General features: G+C 37.6%; 1 pseudogene; it reads right to left on the minus strand.

The window, feature by feature from the left end:
- Nucleotides 1-2,824: 2,824 nt before the first annotated feature.
- On the minus strand, nucleotides 2,825-5,794 carry LOC113294000 (annotated as a pseudogene).
- Between the last annotated feature and the right edge of the window lie 240 nt (nucleotides 5,795-6,034).

Below are 6,034 nucleotides of genomic sequence, written 5' to 3' on the forward strand. Positions count from 1 at the left end.
ACCCATCGGCTGTCATGGGACAGGGCGGACGGTACTGGGCCTCGGGCTGCCGGGCAAAATTTACACCCCTAGTATAACCATTCAGTTAAGAACAAAATCAGCCCTCATCCCTGCCTAGTGGGTAAACTAGGAAAGTAGCGCTCCTAGTTAGCAATTCGGCGAACTATTCGTGTATAATTCACGAATAGTTTCGAATCCGAATTTTATCCGTCCTATTCGTCTGTTCGTCTGTTTGCAACTCCGACCTGAATTCGCTACATTTTCGAGTGAATCGAATCATGCGCGACTTTTTCGATTTCCGAATTGTACGCGCCTAATAATTCGGGTTTCGAACTATCAACCAACTCCCGACCATTAATAGGTGTCGAACTCCCGACCAACTAATTTCTATTAAGTGAATAAACCACTGATCCGTGGGTTATTTGATGATTATTTAGTACATATTTTATAAATATTCATTTTATACATGAAATGCTATTACCTTCCTTAGAATCTATGTTAAATAGACATATTTTTATAATTAACGCATATCGTATTGTGGGTGCCGAACTTATATCCCTAAAAAGAATTATACACGTACGTATGCCGTTCCGAACTATCCGCATATCACGAATCGTTGACTGAATAGTGGACAGAATTTTCATTCCACCAAAACGAATAATACATGTATGTTTGTTGTTCCGAACGTGTCTCATATCCCGAATTGCAAGCTAGGGTAGTGCTTCCTCATTTGGGACCTTACTCCTACACTACCTACAGCCTACAAGTGGCCTTGGCATAAATTGACTTATTTTTTTCTTCTTTTTGCCGACATTTTTTTTCTTCTTCTTTTAGCCTGTTAAAATAGAAGAAATATTGGTGGTGACGAATTTCAGACTCATGTCACTTGTATCATCACCCTTCTAGAACATATATTTTTCATCTTACTAGCAGCGTAGAAATCCTAGTTTCTCATTCAGTTCTTGCTTGATGACTGTTAACTCGATCATGCTAGAAGATCATGTTAAAAGTATGGAAGATATGATCAGGTAATTAACATGGCATACCATGCAGTAGGGTTCAATCATGCATGTTTTACAACCTCTTCCATACGATTCAACTTTTCAATGGTAGTGTCATATTGTCTATGTTATATATATTTGCAAAACAAACGAGAAATATCTCATTTCGAAAAAAGAATAAGAAAGAAATTACTATACTCTTAATTCACCGACAGTTTAGTTGAGATATTAGTGAAAACTAAAAAGAGCGTTGCAAATTCTTGCGTAGGTACAGCAATCGCCCAAGTTTTCATTTTTAATCACTTGTGGAAGTCTTAAATCATTGAAAACAATAAAAGTCGAGTGGGGTTTCGATAGATAATATAATCAAATAATCAATTTACAACAGGCCTAACATCACGGCGTCTTAATCATTAATAACCTTTATTAATAATATCTTGCGATTTTAGTGTAATTAGGATCATTACAAAACATATTGTATTAATATTTGTTCTTATAGTGTTTCCAGACTGATAAAAGTATTGATGGTTTCATTGACATGTGAGACAACAATCACACTGAAGAAGAGATAAAACAGAAGCGAGGCAGTTGTCATGTTACAGCAAAAAATGAGTCCATCAGCATCCGAGAATTTTTTTGATGGGGACGAAATCCGAAGGAGGCATGGGGGATAAATGATATGTTGACACATGTCATTGATTCCCATGAATTCTGTTTCCAATAATATAAAAGAAATGTATTTTTGGACAGAAAACTTGTTTTCTTAATTGTTGTTGGTATTATTAGAAACAGAATTCATGGAAATCAAAGACATGTGTCAACATATCATTTGTCCCCCATGCCCCCTTCGGATTTCGTCCCCATCAAAAATTTTCTCATCAGCATCCTATGCTACTCGTTAGGATTCTAGTTAATTATTTTAATAATAATAAATCAATTTTATTAATTAAAATTAGGAAAACTGGTTAGATGTCAAGTGCGATTCAGTGCTTGGAAATAAGTCCAGAGTCCAGACTCAGCTCATCCCTTAGCACTTCTGTTTCAATCAATACTCATGAAAATTTTTAACCAATTCGCTTCCACTCTTAAACAATGGAAACATAGACTTTGCATTTTACTAGGAAGGTTTCACAGAAATTGTAGTTTCTCATTCAATTGTTGGTTGGTTGATTTATGACGAACTCGTGCCGGAGGTTATGTTAAAATGATGGCTGATGGTGTCAGGTTAAAAACATGGCATACCACCCGATGTTTCATTCATATTATACGACCTCATACAACATACAATTAAAGTTTCCAATGGTATTGTCGTATATGTTTTTGTCATGTATATAATACATTTGCTAGCGTCAAAATTTGCAAAGGTTAATGGAGTCCAGTCAAGAAGACAAAGGAAAGCAATTACTGAATTTCTTGATTCACCAACAGTAGTTGAGATATTGGAGAAAACTAATGCAGCAAATGAGTTTCCTTTAGTTTTCAAAATTTTAAGTTCATTTCATGGTGAGCAGAGGATCACAGTCGGATTAGCCAGCTTAACTAGAATTCGTGATTTTCGCTCGTAATGGTGTTGTTAGGTAGAGGAAGAGTAATAAATAGTTGAGAAACATTTGGCATTTAAATTTGCAATAACCTGCAATTATCAATACCATAATTATAAGTATCCATAAAAGTTCAAGTATAATTACAATGCAAGTATTTTCTAACTAAATGTAGCAATTGTCAAATAAAAGTTCCAATAATCAGACATCTAATTTGGAGAACTTGTCGAAATGCTAAATCTAACCATCCCAGTGAGTTAACAATTTAAACAAACACAGTTCTTAAGAACTCCCATGAGATACAATTGAAGAAATGGATTGTGCCGAAATGGAAGCAGTCGGACTTTCAACATCACGATCCCATTTCCCGACTTCGCTTTATCAAGCATGATTTTAATTGCTATTTGAGCAACTTCAGAGAACCATTCATCTTCTGGCAATACACTATATGGATCTTCCCATGTTGTGGCATATGCTTCCAATGCTCTAGATATGTCTTTCAGTCTTTGAATGCAACGGCCTTGGAATGCAAAAAGAGTTACGAACTCCATGTCTGTTGAAGTCCGAGAGGACGCAATTTCCTCCCAAAATGTTTGGCCGTTAGAGAGCCACAAAACATAATTACGGTCTCTGTTAGCCTCATCAATATTGTACATCTTTCGCTCCCCACAAACATATCAGCCACTATCGTTGCCATCCTACCTACTTTCGCAAATAGTTCTTGAAATATAGGTGATGGAAACCACTCATGCTCTTCAACATCCCCATCCATACCTATATAGTATGTCTCCGCATTCAAATGGGTAAAACCATCTTCAGTGAAAATTAGCTCAAGGGCATGTTGACGACAGAAAGCATCTCTTAATCTTCAACAGAGCGTTGAAGCCACTTCTTCCATTCCCTTTGTTCTGGACCACGATTTTGTGGGTCTGAAGCTCCTATGGGTAGTTCATCTTTTCCACCGACCTGACTCTGTGAGCTAAGCTTCATGAATGCTCGTGGGAGTAGTTCACTGCCAATAAAGATGCATTCGCTAATAAAGCTAATTGTTGGGAATTGGGATTCTGTTTCATCCATGCTAACAATTTTTTTTCGCACCCTTCTAGGTTCCCTTCATCTTCCATCGAACCTGGCAGTGTAGTTACAACAGGTTCATATATGCCGTGAATGCTCGTAATAGGCCTTCCAATGTTGTGCCACCCAATTGCATGTTAATGATTGGACCAACATCTTCGAAGAATTCCTGGACCATTGAGTTAAACCTGTGGGCACTACTCGAAATCTTAGGCAGGGAGGCTATCAAAGAACCAATAGATGTAGTTGTGGACCTCCCAGATGGATGTGTACCAACATGTGAGAACCCAATCATTGGCAGCGGCTAAGGCAGCAGTACTTTCTTCAATTCTGTGCCTGTTCAACACTAGGTCTAAAAAGCCTCAAAAGTACACGGCAGAGTGCTAAACCACGAGATTCCAGCAAGGAGCAATGACGCAATGCTATTTGAACACACTCGGATGCAGCTCTTAGCCCTCCAGCAGCTACTGAAGCAGATAATGCATGTCTCTTTACAAGAAGTGCTAAAGTTTGTCACATCAATCGACCAAGTCACAGGTACGGATGTATACGCTGGTTCTTCACCAAATACAGCTAAAGAAGCATCTGCTGCTTGGGCGATCGACGAGAACACAAGTTGTGAGAGAACATCTGTAAATGCTCCTCCATATGAGGTGTGGACGCAGACTTTGCATGTTATATTGAAACCTTTGGTGATGAGCATTAAGTAGTAATGTATGTGCGCGAGTTCCATCCCCAAGATTTTTTAAAGCTAAAATGTCCATAGGAAGATCAGCGCCGTGAGTAGAGGGTTGACAAGCAGCTTCAACAAGCTGATCAGCTAATTTTTGTCTATGTTCCGATATTGCAGTTTTAACTATAAAAGTGCTGAAGGGTTAAGAGATCGAGATATCAAGAAAGTGAGGGAGTTAGTCAGTTAGATCAAGAGACAGGTATATAAAGATCGATTGATATATAAAGATCGATAGAGAGGGTTTAATCGGAAGCCAGAGACAAAGAGAAAGATTGAATCATGATTCGTGAATTAGATCGATAGATGGTGATGTTTTGATTTTCTCAGAGATTCTCGGAGAAGATTAGTTTTTCATTAAGGAAACAAGTAAGTAATCTAAACCCTTTGTTTATTTTTGTTAAGATCAACTCATGCATGATGTTTTTGTTGATTATAAGTGAAGTTAGATGATTGATGTCTCTGAAATTAGGATTTATGAAATTGAGAATTTCGGAATTAGGGTTTTGATGTTTGTCACAAATCGATTGGAGAGTACTTGTTTTCTTTTTATCATGAAATTAAGGTGCTACTGTTACTAACGGTTGCTTCTAAGTATTGTTTTCTTCCTTGGTTGATTTTTCTGTGGCTTTGGGTTCCTGGCATGTGGAAGTGTGTTGTCATCTGTTTAGAAGGATGTTTAATATGGTAGACAATTTGTTGAGTTAAGTGATTGTATGCTTAACAAAAACAAACCATTTTGAATGTATATGAATACAAATGAAGACATTTTTAGAACTGAATTGAAGTATTGAACTCAGTTTTTCAGTTTTTTCTTTTTTTCCCAGAAACCGGATTTAGTCGGAAAAAACCAGATATGCGATAACTTAGCCTAATGGAATCGGATTGGGAATTTTGGATTCCTTCGGATGTTATCGGATATCGTATTTCCGATAAAACTTAATCTTAACCTTACCGGATTGGTCAAAATCCGACGGATTTTATTAGTATCAGTTTCAATCTTTTTATTGGTATCAGTTGACAAAGTTATGAATATCATGATGCCATGAAGCTAGTATTCTAGACCTTGGGAATATGGGAAAAAACAAAGCTTCATAGGCCGGCTCTTTACCTTTGTCTTGTAGATGTTGTGACGTACCTGGCAGGTCTCTTCCCTTAGCCTTGTGAAACTGTCTTAGCTCTTTGTCATTGGATAAATTTAGTTTCTCATTTCCTTTCTGGTCTCGTCTGATACGGCTACGTGTTCCATCGGCATTATCAATGGAAGAAGCACAGACTTCAGACAAGGATTCCAGATTTTTTGTATCATCTCTGAAATTGGTGGTGTTTTCCGAGCGAATGTTTGCTTACTCTTGCCACAACCGGTTTTCCATACTCTTCAGGAGGCAAAACGTCTCATTTTGCAGCTTGACGATACCATCTTGGTTTGCGACAACATCTTCTAGCATTTTTTCCATGCCTTCCATGGTGGTTGAATTCCGAGCATTTGTGGCTTTGGAAGAGTTTGGATGACCGGGGTACATTATGATGGAAAGTCGGAATTGGTGATTGAAGTGAATCCTAGTTAATGATTGAATTAGATCTAAGATATACCCTCTTGAATTTGAGAAAATTGAAATGAAATTTAAAATTGATCTTGCAACCGAGAGATTAATCTCCCACTGTGGTCGCCAGTTGTTTTATGGTAA

Source organism: Papaver somniferum, chromosome 7, assembly GCF_003573695.1.
Source record: "Papaver somniferum cultivar HN1 chromosome 7, ASM357369v1, whole genome shotgun sequence".
Classification (NCBI taxonomy): Eukaryota; Viridiplantae; Streptophyta; class Magnoliopsida; order Ranunculales; family Papaveraceae; genus Papaver; species Papaver somniferum.